A 17,167-nucleotide genomic window follows, 5' to 3' on the forward strand; every position below is an offset into this window, starting at 1 on the left:
CCACTCTCTGAGCTGTCAGAGCCGCTGGAGAGGTGTCTACCACTGACCCCTCACTAGGGTGCTTGCTTTTGTAATTATCTTTTGATGATACAAAAAATATATTTCTTGAGTGCTCATCAGGTACCAGACACATTCCTAAGCACTTTGGAATTTATCCTTTTGAAGGAGGGACTATTATTACCCATTTTACAGGTGAGGAAATTGAGCCACAGAAGAAGCTATGCAATTTGCCCAAGGTCACAGATCTGGTAAGTGAACTCACAGTGAGTTATAACTCCAGAGTTGGAACACAAACCTTTACATACTGCCCCATACAGTATGTACTAACAGCACACAAGCATATAAGATAGTTTTGAATAGTTTTCTAGCAGTTTTTCCATGAAATAAGTACAGGAATTTGATATCCAAAATACACGGAAAATGTCCCTTCCAGCTCTAAATCAACCTGAAAAGTCCTAGTGTCAGGTAAGAATCTGTATTAGTAAACTGAATTATAAGGAAACAGTATTAATTTGCTTCCTCCCCAGAACAAAAAAGCAATACTTCAACCAAACATTCCACGTCCCGATCCATTCTATCCATCTGTTATAAAACAGAGACACTTTCTCTTCCCCAGAACCTGGGTGTAACCTTTCTAGTTTCATGTTGACTATAAAGAAATAAAAGAAAGGGCCAGGCGCGGTGGCTCACGCCTGTAATCCCAGCACTTTGGGAGGCCGAGGCGGGCGGATCACCTGAGGTCTGAAGTTCCAGACCAGCCTGGCCAACATGGTGAAACCCTGTCTCTACTAAAAATACAAAAATTAGCTGGGCATGGTGGCACGTGCCTGTAGTGCCAGCTACCCGGGAGGCTGAGGCAGGAGAATTGCCTGAACCTGGGAACCCGGGAGGTGGAGGCTGCAGTGAGCCGAGATCATGCCATTTGCACTCCCGCCTGGGTGCCAAGAGCAAAACTCCATCTCAAAAAAAAAAAAAAAAAAAAAATTAAAGAATAAAATAGCACAGCCTATAAAATCTATGTTGAAAAATCCTAAGAACAGTCTACCCCCTTTTCTCATGATTATTCCAACTTTCATATCTGAAATTCCAGCCATGCAAATAGGAGTCTAGAGGCATAGCACACAACACTGATGCTCTTCTACGCCCTCTACACATACCCTGAGGTGCACAGAATCTAACAAAGGTCTGAATATTTGGGGCTTCTATTTCTAAAGAATAAGCCTGCTGTGAATGTCAGTGTCAATACCAACAATTCAAAGGCCCTAAAAGAGGATTCAGAATTGCCCATCCCCCTAAATGTAGATAAAACACAGTAGTCTGAGGAGCCCACTGATGGGAAAATTACCACATTTTACTATTGCAACTACTTGAAGTCCATGCCAAACAAACTAAAATAAAATGCTACAATCCTGGGTTGATGTAAAGTTTCCCGAGTCAACTAAAAAGACTTTGCATGGAACCATTTCTGAGTCTGACACACATGGAGTTCAAGGTCTGAGGAGACCTGGAAAGTTTCCAACATGGTGGTGACTAGGGACCCTGGAGCAGACAAGAGCCCAGAGCGTCAGGCCACATAGCCTGTTCCATACAGCACACCTGTTCCTGGTGGTCGGAAATGAATTCCCTGCGAACATCCAGTGTAAAAATCACCCAGAAACAGGAACCAGTAAGGGAAAGTAACCTGGGAAGGAGTGTGGGGAGTCAGGAAGCAAAGAAACCAGCCACACACCTGCCTTTCACTGACGTCTGTGCTCAGAGCTGTTTGCCTAAAGTGTATCTGTTATTTGAATGATTCTAGTATAAATGACTGTTTCAAAAGTCCCCTATTTTAAATCACAGAATTTTAGAGCTTTATGGCACCTTTAATTCCCTTGTCCATTATCTTAACTAACTCGGGGAAACTACTCTCACTTGACCATGGAGAAAATGAAGCACAGACATCTGGATCCCAAAGTCATTTCAAGAAACAAAGCTAGTGTCTGTGCCATGGCATGGCTGGGCAAGGGCCTTGTGCCCGCCACCGTCTTTTTTTTTTTTTCTATGAGAATGCTTTATTAGGCATAAAAATGCCATTAAAATGCTTTAAAATGCAATAGGAGGAGATGTGAGACACAAAGAACAAGTACATAGTGACACATGGCTATCAGAACACTCAAAGTAAAGAATCCACACCACTTCCACCCTTTACCCAGAAAAGGAAGGATCTAGGCCATCTCCTCCTTATGCATGCCCCACTTTACAGGAAGTGTTCGCATCTCCCCTCCTAGACAGGCCATGGAGCTCCTCCCATTGGACCTTCTGGGACCATCGGTGGCTAAAAATCAGGTTTCTGTTCCTTGAGGGAGGAAACAGAGGAAGCACAGATTGGCATGGTAGATAGAGGTGCAGACAGAAATCCAGTCTGGAATATGTTGAGTTTACTGTAGCTACATGGCATGAGAGTGGAATCCTGGAGTGTAGATGTGGGCATGAAGGTCTGAAAAAACGTCACATGCAAAGCTCCTAGGAGTCTTCTTTTTTCCCACCTCTTCACATAACAGAGCCAGAAAAAAATACAGTATTTCATCAAATTTGAGATGCCACTAATTCTAAGACAAATGACGACGAAAGACTGCTGTCAAAATGTGACCCAGTGCTAAGATGGCATCAGTTTTTAAATGTACCCCCAAATCAAACATATTATCATGTAAAGAAAAAAAAGGTTTATCTTAGAATAGATGAAATATAGTAAACTTTTTATTGGTAGGTCTTTAGATGGCAGTGAAGATAGGACTGACTTTTTAACTTGTTATTCTGAAAAAATTTCAAACGTATAGAAAATTTAAAAGAATAGGCTGGGCTCGATGGCTCACACCTGTAATCCCAGCACTTTGGGAGGCCGAGGCGGGCGGATCACGAGGTCAGGAGATCGAGACCATCCTGGATAACACAGTGAAACCCTGTCTCTACTAAAAATACAAAAATTAGCTGGGTGTGGTGGCGGGTGCCTGTAGTCCCAGCTACTCCTGACACTGAGGCAGAATGGCATGAACCCAGGAGGCAGAGCTTGCCGTGAGCTGAGATCACGCCACTGCACTCCAGCCTGGGCGACACAGCGAGACTCCATCTCAAAAAAAAAGAAAGAATAGGCCCGGCATGGTGGCTCACGCCTGTAATCCCAGCACTTTGGGAGGCCGAGGCGGGTGGATCATGAGGTCAGGAATTCGAGACCAGCTTGGCCAACATGGTGAAACCCCGTCTCTACTAAAAAATAAAAAATTAGCCGGGTGTGGTGGTGTGCGTCTGTAATCCCAGTTACTCGGGAGCCTGAGGCAGGAGAATCGTTGGAACCCAGGAGGCAAAGGGAGCTGAGATCGCATCATCCAGCCTGGGTGACAAGCAAGAGTCCGTGTCAAAAAAAAAAAAAAAATTGTTAGAATAGTACAAAAAATTATCTAATACTCCCTCACCCGGCTGGCTTCAACACCTGTTTCTACTTTCCCCCTTTATCATGACCATTTTGTCATTTTCTCTCCCTCACTTTCTCCCTCCCTCCATATCATGTATCTACCCCCGCTCCTCTCCTTCTCCATTCGAAACTGGGTATCAGACTTTGTGTCCCTGTGTCCCAAAGTAGTTCAAAATGTATTCACTAAGCTCAAGGAGACAGTCACGGTACAACAAACTAGGGAAATTTGACATTTATACAATCCACCATTCAGATTCAAATTCTGTCCATGGTGCCAACAATGTCCTTTACAGCTGTCTTTTTCACCCCAGTCCAGGTTCCAATTCAGAGTCAAGCACTGTACACAGTTTTCCTGTTCCTTTAAACCAGAACATTTTCTCAGTCTCTGTGTTTCCTAACTTTGAAATTTTTGAAGTACACACAGGCAGGGCGTTTTGTAGAATGTCCCACAGAGTCTGTCTGGTGTCTGCACAATTAGATTCAGGGGTGGCAGGAACACCTGGGTCAGGTGTGTCCTTGGCACATCTCATGGGGGGCACACATGTCTCGTTACTGGTGACAGTAACTGCAATTGCTTGGTTAGCATGGTGACTCCAGCAGGGTAGTCACCTTTACGTGAGTTTGAATTATGAGAAGTTTATTCATTTTTATTTTATTTAACTTTTTTGAGACAAGATCTTGCTCTGTTACCCAGGCTGGAGTGGGGTGGTGCATCTCCACTCACTACAGCCTCCACTTCCCGTGCTCAAGTAATCCTCCTACCTCAGCTTCTCAAGTAGCTTGGACCACAGGCACACGCCTTTGTGCCTAGCTAATTTTTCCTTTTTTTTTTTTTTTTTTGTAGAGATGGGGTTTCAGTACATTGCCCAGGTTGGTCTCGAACTCCTGAGCTCAAGGGATCCTCTCACCTCAGCCTCCCAAAGTTCTGGGATGACAGGCATGAGCCACCGTGCCCAGCCTGAGAATTTTAAGTGGTAAAAATCTACAATTCTAAGAGTCTTACTTTATGTGCACAGTTGGAAATAATAAAAATTCAGTAAGAATTTAAAATGTATCAAGAATTGCTTAGTTTTAAAGCTGTGCAACAGTGTACACTATCAACTACAGTTTAAAACTTTTGCCACAGAGCAAGGCCTGGCTGGTCTTGAACTATGCAGGCTGTGGACTGTGTCCACTTCGGACCCGCCCCTGCAAACGTCCTGCTTGACACAGTTTCCTGAGGAACCCTACCAGAAATCAGTACAGGTCATTAATGTAGATTCTGGGGTTCTGAAATTGGGCATCCACGTTTCTGTCCCTAACCAGAGTCGGGGAAAATCTCAGCCTGTTGCTTACTTTCATTTGGGGCCTTGGAGAGCAGGGACACCATCACCTGAAGCAGGAAGCTAAACTGGCTGGGCTACCGCCCGCCCTCCGGAGTCCTTGCTGGTCATTGCAGGACTGTGGGTACTCAGTTTTACTCACCGGTCCACATGAAGATATGTGTCCCCAAGTCTGTTCAAGGCCCTGCCCCCTCTCCTGTGTTGGAGACCTGTCACGCTACCCACCTCTGCCTGCCTGGTTTTGTCCTCATCCCGAGCACAGCTGGAAGCCCCAAGGCCACGTGGCCAAACAGTCCAGCACATCCTTCCTCAGGTCACCTGAGTACAGGACAGGCAGAGGCCTTCCAGATACAAGGAGCTCACCCTGGGGTTGGGACAACCTGCTCAAAATCTGCACCGAGCAGACTCTCCCTGTTGATTTTTAAATAATTAATAAGCTGTTTACTACATTCCAATGCCCTTGAAATGAAAACTCCAAGTCAGTGAATATTTCACTACATTGACTGACGCTGGTTCTCATGTTTAGGGTCTGACACCACCCGTGACTCTAAGGGGAACCTGGAGGCCCTCAGTGTGAATGGAGCTCCTGTGAGGTCCATCCTGGCAGGGAAAGCCCACCACCCCTCTTTGTGCGGGGCCAGCAGAAGATCGGGCCTTGTTATCTACCAGTCCCAGGAACAGACTCATTTTTCTGAAATATTTTCTTTTCCTTTTTTTTTTTTTTTCTTTTTGAGACAAAGTTTCACTCTTGTGGCCCAGGCTGGAATGCAATGGCACAATCTCAGCTCACCGCAACCTCTGCCTCCCGGGTTCAAGAGATTCTCCTGCCTCAGCCTACCGAGTAGCTGGGATTACAGGCATGTACCACCACACGTGGCTAATTTTGTATTTTTAGTAGAGATGGGGTTTCTCTGTGTTGGTCAGACTGGTCTCGAACTCCCAACCTCAAGTGACCTGCCTGCCTCAGCCTGCCAAAGTGCTGGGATTACACGTGTGACTTTTTTTTTTTTTTTTTTTTGAGATGGAATCTCACTCTGTCACCAGGCTGGAGAGCAGTGGTGAAATCTTGGCTCACTGCTACCTCTGCCTCCCGGGATCAAGCGATTCTCCCACATCAGTCTCTGGAGTAGCTGGGATTATAGGCGTGCCCCATCACACCTGGCTAATTTTTCTATTTTTGGTAGAGATGGGGTTTCACCATGTTGATCAGGCTGGTCTCAAATTCCTGACCTCAAGTGATCTGCCCACCTCAGTCTCCCAAAGTGCTGGGATTACAGGTATAAGCCACCTCACCCAGCCCAGAAATGTTATTTCCATGGGCGCACACACTCACACAAAGCCCACAAAAGGCAAAGCACAATTCATTAAGTCCTCAATACTCTTGCTTAAAAATGGAATTTGATCGGCCAGGCTTGGTGGCTCACACCTGTAATGCCAGCACTTTGGGAGGCTGAGGCAGGCGGATCATGAGGTCAGGAGATTGAGACCATTTCGGCTAACACAGTGAAACCCTGTTTCTACTAAAAATACAAAAAATTAGCCGGGCAAGGTGGCGGACGCCTGTAGTCCCAACTACTCGGGAGGCTGAGGCAGGAGAATGGCGTAAACCCGGGAGGTGGAGCTTGCAGTGAGCTGAGATCTGGCCACTGCACTCCAGCCTGGGTGACAGAGCGACACTCCATCTCAAAAAAAAAAAAAAAAAAGGAATTTAATCAAGCAGTAAAGCTCAAGCAAACTTAAATTAAATTAAATTAAATTAAATTAAATTAAATTAAATTAAATGGAGTCATGCACATACCTGTAGTCCCAGCTACTTGGGAGGCTGAGGTGGGAGAATGCTTGAACCTAGGAGTTCAAGTCAAGCCAGGCAACACAGTGAAACTCTGTCTCTAAAACATAAATAAATAAAATAAAAATGGGACTTTGAGCTAACAATCCTCATACTGCTTCTCAACCAGCATGAGTAGACAGGATCACATAAGTCACAGCTTTTCTCTAGCACTGAAAACACCCCGTTTTCTTGTTAAGGTAAAGAAATGATACAGTCATAGGCAGTAAGGTATGCTGGAAACCCCATTGTGTTGGGAGGCACAGTGGGGGACATGGAATTTGCAGAGCCTGCCCAGACCCGAGCACCCTGACCTCCATGTGACCTTGAGCATGTTATTATCCTCCCTGACCCTCGCACTCTGTGCTTGAGATGGGGGCAACAGCATGCCCAGCTCAGCCTCCTGCTGTGAGTACTCCGTGAAAGAATTTAACAAAAACACTGAGAACAGTACCTAGCACCTACTGAATGCTCATTCAAAATTTAAAAACAAAACCCCAAGAGACCTGAGCTCCATTTCTGGCAGCCACAACCAGTACACAAGTCATGCACGGGGACTGGGCACAGGTGACACGCTACCTGCATGGTGAGGCTCACACAGCCCCCATGGACTGGGCACCCGAAAGCCTGTCCTTCCTGTCCCCACACCCCCATGGCACCCTGCCTCTGGAGACAGCCCAGGGGAGGCCTCCTGGTGACTGGTTCAAACGGCCCAGGACTCCACTACCCTGGCTGGGGGCACCAGCTATCACTCCTCCCTCTTCAGAAAGGCACAGAAGCCACAGAAGCCAAGCTCCCTCTCCTCACCGATGTCAGAGGCTGTGTGCAGAAGAGGAGCCATCTGGGTCCCTCAGGGCCACTTCAACCATGGAGCAGCCCATCCTGAGGTCTTCTGTGAACTCCCTGTGTATTTAAGCCAGACTGAGTTGGGTTTTCCATCACTAGTGGCTAAAATATCCTAACTGATAAACTCTACAAATGTAAAATTCTTTACCAAAGGCTTAAAAACTGAGAGATTTTGAAGAGTGACTGACCCTCAGGTCTCTGACCACTCTTAGAAACTCCAACAAACCAAAATCATTACTTTACTCAACAAAGTAGATCCAAAAATAAGGTTATAAGAGGATGTGTGGGCCAGACACAGTGGCTCAAGCCTGTAATCCCAGCACTTTGGGAGGCCGAGGCAGGCGGATCACCTGAGGTCAGGCGTTCGAGACCAGCCTAGCCAACGTGGTGAAACCCCGTCCCTACTAAAAAATACAAAAATTAGCTGGGCATGGAGGTGGACGCCTGTAATCCCAGCTATTCAGGACGCTAAGACAGGAGAATCACTTGAACCTAGCAGACAGAGGTTGCAGTGAGCCCAGATTGCACCATGGCACTCCAGCCTAGGTGACAGAGTGAGAGAGACTCCATCTCAAAAAAAAAAAAAAAAAATTGTGCCAATTGCCCCTTATGAAGTACAAAGTAACAATCAATGCACAAAAATTAGTATATCCTAGAGCTTCTCAAACTTGATTGCCTCAGAGGTACCTAGAGAGTTCTGCTGTTTCAGAAACTAACAAATGACTTTTACTCCAGGGAGACTATACAGCAGTCTTGGGGAAAACGGGTCACCTCACTTGGAGGATGATGGAAGGCTCTATTATCTTTCTGAAGTCCGAGGAAAGACAATCCGGGTTCAGAGAGGGGAGTACAACCAGGCAGCGCCAGATGCATGCTTGAACCTAGGTCAAAAAAGGATAAAAATACAAGCCATGCTCCAAAAGACTCCTCTGTCCCAGAAAACTGTCCATCAGGCCAGGCACAGTGGCTCAAGCCTGTAATCCCAGCACTTTGGGAGGCCGAGACAGGCGGATCACGAGGTCAGGAGATCGAGGCCATCCTGGCTAACACGGTGAAACCCCGTCCCTACTAAAAAATACAAAAAACTAGCCGGGCGAGGTGGCGGGCGCCTATAGTCCCAGCTACTTGGGAGGCTGAGGCAGGAGAATGCCGTGAACCTGGGAGGCGGAGCTTGCAGTGAGCTGAGATCTGGCCACTGCACTCCAGCCTGGGCGACAGAGCGAGATTCCATCTCAAAAAAAAAAAAAAAGAGAGAAAACTGTCCATCAATTCACAAACAACAATAATCATAATCTAGGAGGCTCAAAGTTACCCCAAGGTGGGAGAAGGAAAGCCTACCTCCAAATAGTTCCAGGTAGAGTTATGACCCAAACTTTTGGTCTCCGCTTGTGAGTAACCAAATGTCTTTGCCTTAAGCCTGAATTCCTAATCTGCACTTGAAGCCAAGGACTAAGCTAAACTCAAACCTAGATTCCAGTTACAATCACCGCTGCTCAACTACCTGTGCAATAACCAAGGAATGGAACAGTAAAGTGGCCACAGCGCTGGAAATGCCTTCCAGGGCAGAGGACACTATTACCTGCAGCTAGGAAGCCACACCAGTTCAGGTGTGAGGCCAAGACACTGCTTCTGTTTTTGCTTCCTGCTTCCAAATCTGTCTTGTGCCAGGAAAGAGGAAAGCTATCTAGTAGCTACCTGCTCGTGGCAAGATCCAAAAGTAGGCTAGGCGCAGTGGCTCACACCCGTAATCCCACCACTTTGGGAGGCCAAGGCAGGTGGGTCATTTGAGGTCAGGAGTTTGAGACCAGCCTGGCCAACATGGTGAAACTGTCTCTACTAAAAATACAAAAATTAGCTGGGCATGGTGTCAGGCACCTATAATCCCAGCCACTCAGGAGGCTAAGGCAGGAGAATCGCTTGAACCCGGGAGGCAGAGATTGCAGTGAGCCAAGATCATGCCACTGCACTCCAGCCCGGGCGACAGAGCGAGACTCCATCTCAAAAAAAAAAAAAAGACTTACAACATGCTCTTAGCAAATGACCGTATCAATTCACCCACCTCAGAGCAGTCCTATAAATCACAACGTATGGGGTAAGTATGAGTTAGCAAAAAAGTTTCCATCCAAGTTAATATAAACCGCTCAATTAAATTTTGCTTAAGTCCGGCCAGGCGTGGTGGCTCATGCCTGTAATCTCAGCACTTTGGGAGGCTGAAGCAGGTGGATCACGAGGTCAGGAGATGGAGACCATCCTGGCCAACATGGTGAAACCCCGTTTCTACTAAAATACAAACATTTAGCCGGGCGTGGTGGTGCACACCTGTAATCCTAGCTACTCAGAAGGCTGAGGCAGGGGAATCGCTTGAACCTGGGAGACAGAGATAGCAGTGACCCAAGATCATGGCACCTGGCGAAAGAGCGAGACTCCATCTCAAAAAAGAAAAAGAAAAAAACTTTTTGCTTAAGTCCTAGTTATTCCTCTATAAAGTGCTTTCTTTCTAATTTGATGGAGTTAAATGTTATCTGAGGCCAGGTGTGGTGGCTCATACCTGTAATGCCAGCACTTTGATAGGCTGAGGCAGGTGGATCACTTCAGTCCAGGAGTTGGAGACCACCCTGGGTAAGACTCCTGGCTCTACATTTTAAAAAAAGAAAAAAAAAAAAATTCTGAAGTCCAAGTTCCTCGGAGAAGGCTTGCTATTTTCTCATTCTACAAAAAAGAGTTATCCTCTAATACTTATTGCACCTGAACTTCATATTCATGCACCTGAACTAATATTTATTGCACCTGAACACATTCCACTTTTATTTGACAATACAGATCGGTTTAATCTGTCATCATTTAAACCACGAATGGATGATGTATAAGTGAAATGAAAGCGACAAGCGTGAAAGTAGACTGCTTCTCTAACACCTGAGCATTTTCCTTTTAATATAAAAGTATTCTTGCACACAGTTCATAAAACTGCTAGACTGCTGATTCAGTGTTCTGTTTAACAGATGAGTTTTAACTACTTAAAAACAAAACAAAACTGCTTTCTACAACTATCTCATCTTTGACAAACCTGACAAAAACAAGCAATGGGGAAAGGATTTCCTATTTAATAAATGGTGCTGGGAAAACTGGCTAGCCATATGCAGAAAACAGAAACTGGACCCCTTCCTTACACCTTGTGCAAAAATAAACTCAAGATGGATTAAAGACTTAAATGTAAAACCCAAAACCATAAAAAACCTAAAAGAAAACCTAGGCAATACTATTCAGGACATAGGCATGCGCAAAGACTTCATGACTAAAACACCAAAAGCAATGGCAACAAAAGCCAAAACTGACAAATGGAATCTAACCTAAGAGCTTCTCCACAACAAAAGAAACTATCTTCAGAGTTAACAGGCAACCTACAGAATGGGAGAAAACTTTTGCAATCTACCCTTCTGACAAAAGTCTAATATACAGAATCTACAAGGAACTTAAACAAATTTACAAGAAAAAAACAACCCCATCAAAAAGTGGGCAAAGGTTATGAACAGACACTTCTCAAAAGAAGACATTTACGCAGTCAACAAACATATAAAAAAAAAAAAGCTCATCATCACTGGTCATTAGAGAAATGCAAATCAAAACCACAATGAGATAACATCTCACACCAATTAGAATGGTAATTATTAAAAAGTCAGGAAACAACGGATGCTGGAGAGGCTGGGGAGAAACAGGAAAGCTTTTACACTGTCGGTGGGAGTGTAAATTAGTTCAACCATTGTGGAAGACAGTGTGGCGATTCCTCAAGGATCCAGAACCAGAAATACCATTTGACCCGGCGATCCCATTACTGGGTATATACCCAAAGAACTATAAATCATTCTACTATAAAGACGCATAAACGTGTATGTTTATTGCAGCACTATTTACAATAGCAAAGACCTGGAACCAACCCAAAAGGCCATCAATGATAGATTGAATAAAGAAAATGTGGTACATATACACTGTGGAATACTATGTAGCCATAAAATAGAATGAGTTCATGTCCTTTGCAGGAACATGTATGAAGTGGGAAGCCATCATTCTCAGCAAACTAACACAAGAACAGTAAACCAAACACTGTATGCTCTCACTCATAAGTGGGAGCTGACAACGAGAACACATGGGCACAGGGAGGGGAACATCACACACCTCACACACCGGGACCTGTGGGTGGGGGGAAGGGGAGGGAGAGCATTAGGACAAATACCTAATGCATGTGGGCCTTAAAATCTAGATGCCGGGTTGATAGGTGCAGCAAAATATCATGGCACATGTATACCCATGTAACAAACCTGAACGTTCTGCACATGTATCCCAGAACTTCAAGTAAAATAAAATTTAAAAACAAAAACAAAACAAAACAAAAACCTGGCCGGGCACAATGGCTCAAGCCTGTAATCCCAGAACTTTGGGAGGCCGAGGCAGCTGGATCACCTGAAGGTCAGGAGTTCGAGACCAGCCTGGCCAACATGGTGAAACCCCCAACTCCACTAAAAATACAAAACATTAGCTGGGCGTGGTAACAGGCGCCGGTAATCCCAGCTACTCGGGAGGTTGAGGCAGGAGAACTGCTTGAATCCGGGAGGCGGGGGTTACAGTGAGCAGAGATCACGCCATTGCACTCCAGCCTGGGCAACAAGAGTGAAACTTCGTTGTCAAAAACAGCAACAACAAGAACAACAACAACAACTCTGCTTTTAAAAGTATTTTAAGTCCAGTATGAAAAACCTGGAAGTCACAGCAAAGGCCTCTAAGAAGAAACTTACCATCACTCATGACCCCTCTTACTACTGACCTTGAAAATCACTTGCCCTTCTCCAAGGCCCCGCCAGCTTCATGGGTCTGAACCTCCTCCCTAGTTCCAGGGCTTGGCCTAAGTCTCACGGAGCAGAAAGAAACGTGGCCACCCTTCCTCACCTGAGTCCCGTGCAAACATACAGCCCTACACAGAGCTCCTAACAATGGAGCATCAGTACCCAGTCAGGATGGATGAGTATGAATGCAACGCGATCAGAAACTCCCATGTCGTGTGTGTGACTTGTGCGCACAGGCGAGAGGAAAGGAGCGAATCTGTAAAACGAGTACAACAGATAAAACTCGCAACAGACTTCTCCACCCTTTCAATCAACCGACCCAAACGCCACAATGCGGGACACGCTCCGTAGGGGGCCGCAGCCACACTGGCGGGAGGAAATCCTGGGCCTCCACCGGCGCCAGGAGAAACGGCCCGCGCTGGGCAGACGGTGGGCACCGCTGCGCTCAGGACCGCGGGGAGCCCCGGCCAAGGCCGCCCGCCCCCCGCCGAGCCTCGGGGCTGTGCTGGACCCGGCCCTCGTTCCCATGGCGCCCGCGCCGCCGCCGTCGGGAAACCAGGTTTTCAAGCCTTCGGCCCAGCGGGCGCGGTATTTTAGGGCGTGACCCCCGCCCAGCCCTCGAGGGCGACCGGAAGAGCAGGCACCACTGCTGATGGGCCGAATCTGCGCCCCGCACTGCGAGGAGCACCCGAGGCCGCGCTCCCGGAACCGGGTCTGGTGACTGAGGCGCGGGTCGCGAGGCAGGGGCGGCCCCGGACTTTTAACCCCACCCGCCGCCCGAACGGCCTGCCGGAAGCCCTGGCCCGTCTCACCTGCGAGGCGCCTGGGCCAGGAGCGCGGCACCACCCCAGTCCAGCCGGCAGCTCTTTGTGTCTGGAGGCCGCGACGCAACACTCCTCCGGGCGTCGAGGCGCCGCCCCCTCGGCGTCCTGGCGCGGCGGGCGAACGGGGGGCGGGGCGGGCGAACGGGAGGGGGGGCGGGGCGGGTCCGGGATTGCGGGGCGGGGTGGGGGCAAGGCGGCCTCCGCAAATCTCAGAGCGGCTCAGGCCAGTTTGGAGCCTGGGGTGATCCTTGGAGCTGACCTCGCTGGTCCCTGTCGGGGCCCTGCGCGCTGCGGAGCTTGGCGGTTCGCAGCTCTGGGGGTAGCATCTTCTGTAACAAGCCCGGAGGCCGGCCAGGCAGGGATAATACCCCAAACCCACCACTGAGGAAACCGCGATTTAAAACCTAGATTGTCTCGTTTCCACCGCATATTAAATCAATACAGGTTGAGCACCCCAATCCAAGCATCTGAAATCCGAAATGCTTCAAAAGCTGAAAGTTTCTGAGCGCTGACCTGATGCTCAAAAGAAATGCACATTGGAGCACTTCTTTTTTCTTCTTTTAACTTTCTTTTCTTTTGAGAAAGGCTGTCACTTCTGTTGCCCAGGCTGGGATGCAGTGGAGCGGTCATGGCTCACTACAGCCTCGACTTTTCCGGCTATGGCGATCCTCCCGCCTCAGCGTCCCAGCCCTCAGTAGCTGGGACTGCAGGCACCTGCTACCATGTCCGCTAATTTTTGTATTTTTAGCACAGTCTCACTGTGTTGCCCCGGCTGGTCTCGAACTCCTAGGCTCAAGGGATCCACCGCCTTGGCCTCCCAAAGTGCTGAGATTGCAGGCATGAACAACCAGGCCCAGGCTCTGGCTAATTTTTGTATTTTTTGTAAGAAAGGAGGCTTCACCATGTTGCCCAGGCTCGTCTGGAATTTCTGGCCTCAAATGATCCTCCCACCTTGGCCTCCCATAGTGCTGGGATTACTGGCATGAGACACCACGCCTGGCCTCATTGGAGCATTTCTAATTTGGGATTTTCAGATTAGGGATGTTCAATTGGTATAATGCAAATATTCCAAAATCTGAAATCCTAAATGCTGCCGGTGCCAAGCATCTCTGTTAAGGGATATTCAACCTGTATGTATTTATCGAGCACCTACTAGGGTCAGGCATCGTTCTAGGGGCTGCCAACAGGGGGGCAAAAAATCCCTGCCCCTTATAGAGTTTACACGGAAAACAATTTAAAAACGTAAATACCCGGCCAGGCATAGTGGCTCATGCCTGTAATCCCAGCACTTTGGGATGCGGATGCAGGCAGATAGATCACCTGAGGCCAGGAGTTCGAGACCAACCTGACCAACATGGAGAAACCCTGTCTCTACTAAAAATACAAAATTAGCCGGGCGTGATGGCACATGCCTGTAATCCCAGCTACTCAGGAGACTGAAGCAGGAGAATCGCTTGAACCTCGCAGGCAGAGGTTGTAGTGAGCTGAGATCATACCACTGTATTCCAACTTGGGCGACAGAGCGAGACTCTGTCTCAAAAAAAAAAAAGTAAATACAGCCAGGCACGGTGACTCACGCCTGTAATCCCAGCACTTTGGGAGGCCACTGTGGGCAGATTGCCTGAGGACAGGAGTTCAAGACCAGCCTGGCCAACATGGTGAAACCCAGTGTCTACTGAAATACAAAAAAATTAGCCAGTTGTGGTTAACACGCGCCTGTAGTCCCAGCTACTCAGGAGGCTGAGGCACAAGAATTGCATGAACCCAGGAGTCAGAGGTTGCAGTGAGCTTAGATCTTGCCACTAGACTCCAGCTTGGGTGACAGATCAAGACTCTGTCTCCAAAAAATAAAAACATAAATATACAAAAATGTCAGAGAGTTATAAATATATCAAAATTACAAAATGAGCTCTACACTCTAGTACAGTACACTCTAGCATGAGAAAGGTGCATATATTTTGTAGGAACTCCACTTTAGAGGATGTGAGGATCAGAGGCAAAATTACTGGGGTGAGAAGGAACCAGGATGAAAGACAGGCTCTGAAGGCAAGCACAGGGAGGCGCTCACAGTGTCTTCTAGACTGGGAGGTTTCTCTGACCTGCTGAGTGTGCCCAGATACCTTTTGCTATGCCTATGACCTGTCCCAACCAGTGTGGGGTATGATAGCAGGGCACACCGTGCAAAGGTGGTCCCTGTGGGATGCGCAGCCAAGACCCTGATGACTCCAGTTTATAACCCTGGATTCCCAGGGGTGCTCAGAGCCATGGGGGTTGCCATTGTGAAAAATGTCTTCTCTTCAGTGCTCCTGATGCTCTGCATGGGCTCCCACTCACTGGCTGGAGAATGAATTTGGTGTCAGAAGATATGGATAGTGCCACTTACTAGCTGTGGATCACCCAGTCATGTAACATCTGTAATCTCAGTGTCATTTGCAAAATAGAAATGTAAAAATTACCCATTGCGGCCGGGCGCGGTGGCTCAAGCCTGTAATCCCAGCACTTTGGGAGGCCGAGACAGGCGGATCACGAGGTCAGGAGATCGAAACCATCCTGGCTAACACAGTGAAACCCCGTCTCTACTAAAAAATACAAAAAACTAGCCGGGCGAGGTGGCGGGCGCCTGTAGTCCCAGCTACTCGGGAGGCTGAGGCAGGAGAATGGTGTAAACCCGGGAGGCGGAGCTTGCAGTGAGCTGAGATCCGGCCACTACACTCCAGCCTGGGCGACAGAGCGAGACTCCGTCTCAAAAAAAAAAAAAAAAAAAAAAAAAAAAAAAAAAATTACCCATTGCACAGGAGTGTACTGAATTTATTTGTTATTTTATTTCTTGAGACAGGATCTCAGTCTGTTACCCAGGCTGGAGTGTGGTGGTGTGATCACAGCTCACTACAGCTTTGATCTCCTGGGCTCAAGTGATCTTCCCACCTCAGCCTCCCAAGCAGCTGCACTACAGATGCACCCCCACACCTGGCTAGCTTACTAATTTTTTGTAGAGATGGGATGTATGTTGCCCAGGCTGGTCTTGAACTCCTGGGTTCAAATGATCCTCCCACCTTGGCCTCCCAAAGTACTGAGATTGCAGGCATGAGGCACCATGCCCAGTTGAGCATACCGAATTTAAATGACTAGGAGTTCTCCACTTTGACTACTTAAAAATTAAAAACACCAGTGCCTGCATCCTACCTCCAGACATTCCAATTTTATTGTTGTATAGGGAAAACTCTCTACTCCCACACCACACCAACAGTCAACACAGAAGACCTATGACTAAGTGTGTGTGGGGTTTTCTCCACACACCAAGCAGCAGACACCAGCTGGGGGTCCTCTAATTCAATTCTGTCACTACCTGGAGAGAGTATCAGATCCCACAGGGTAAGGACTCAGTCCCCAAGACTCCTCACACACACCAGTCGCAAGTCTGGGCCTCCACAGAACGTCTGACAGATCCGCTTCAAGTTGAGGTTCCCATGACCCTCTGACCCCCTGTTTGGTTTCAATTAATTTCCTGGAGTGGCTCACAGAACTCAGAGAAACGCTTTTGCTCACTGGTTTACTTTTATTTCTTTGTTTTTGAGACGGAGTGTTGCTCTGTCGCCCAGGCTGGAGTGCAGTGGTGTGATCTCAGCTCACTGCAACCTCCGCCTACCAGGTTCAAGTGATTGTTGTGCCTCAGCCTCCCAAGAAGCTGGCACTACGGGCATGTGCCACCATACCTGGCTAGATTTTATATTTTTAGTAGAAACAGGGTTTCGTCATGTTGGCCAAGCTGGTCTCGAACTCCTGACCTCAGGTGATCTGCCTGCCTCGGCCTCCCAAAGTGCTGGGATTACAGGCGTGAGCCACCATGCCTGGCCCGCTAGTTTATTATAATGGATATTGTAAAGGACACAGGTGAAGAGATGCATAGGGCAAGGTTTGGAGGAAGGGGGAGAGCTTCCATACCTCCCTGGGTGCCACCGTCCAGGAACCTCCACTGTTCAGCTACCCAGAAGTTCACTGAACCCTGTCCTCTTGGGGTTTTATAGAAGCTTCGTGACATCAGCATTCCTTCTCCCAGGGAGTAG

The 17,167-nt window shown here is 47.7% G+C and overlaps 1 protein-coding gene across 8 annotated transcripts in view; it reads right to left on the bottom strand.

Moving 5' to 3' along the window:
- The window catches only part of NINL (ninein like), a 133,758-nt gene extending 120,550 nt beyond the window's left edge, over positions 1-13,208 (bottom strand). For 3 of the 8 annotated variants that reach the window (XM_073007599.1, XM_073007580.1, XM_073007595.1), the window contains exons 1-2: positions 13,092-13,189; positions 6,569-6,659 (exon numbers count right to left, since the gene is read on the bottom strand). The gene's annotated coding sequence lies outside the window, so the exon portion shown is untranslated. Of the gene's footprint in view, positions 1-6,568; positions 6,660-7,405; positions 7,609-9,992; positions 10,079-13,091 lie in introns of those variants that run through there. The other 5 variants (XM_073007603.1, XM_073007581.1, XM_073007586.1 and 2 more) reach the window with 4 other exon arrangements.
- Positions 13,209-17,167: the final 3,959 nt, after the last annotated feature.

Source organism: Chlorocebus sabaeus, chromosome 2, assembly GCF_047675955.1.
Source record: "Chlorocebus sabaeus isolate Y175 chromosome 2, mChlSab1.0.hap1, whole genome shotgun sequence".
Lineage (NCBI taxonomy): Eukaryota > Metazoa > Chordata > Mammalia > Primates > Cercopithecidae > Chlorocebus > Chlorocebus sabaeus.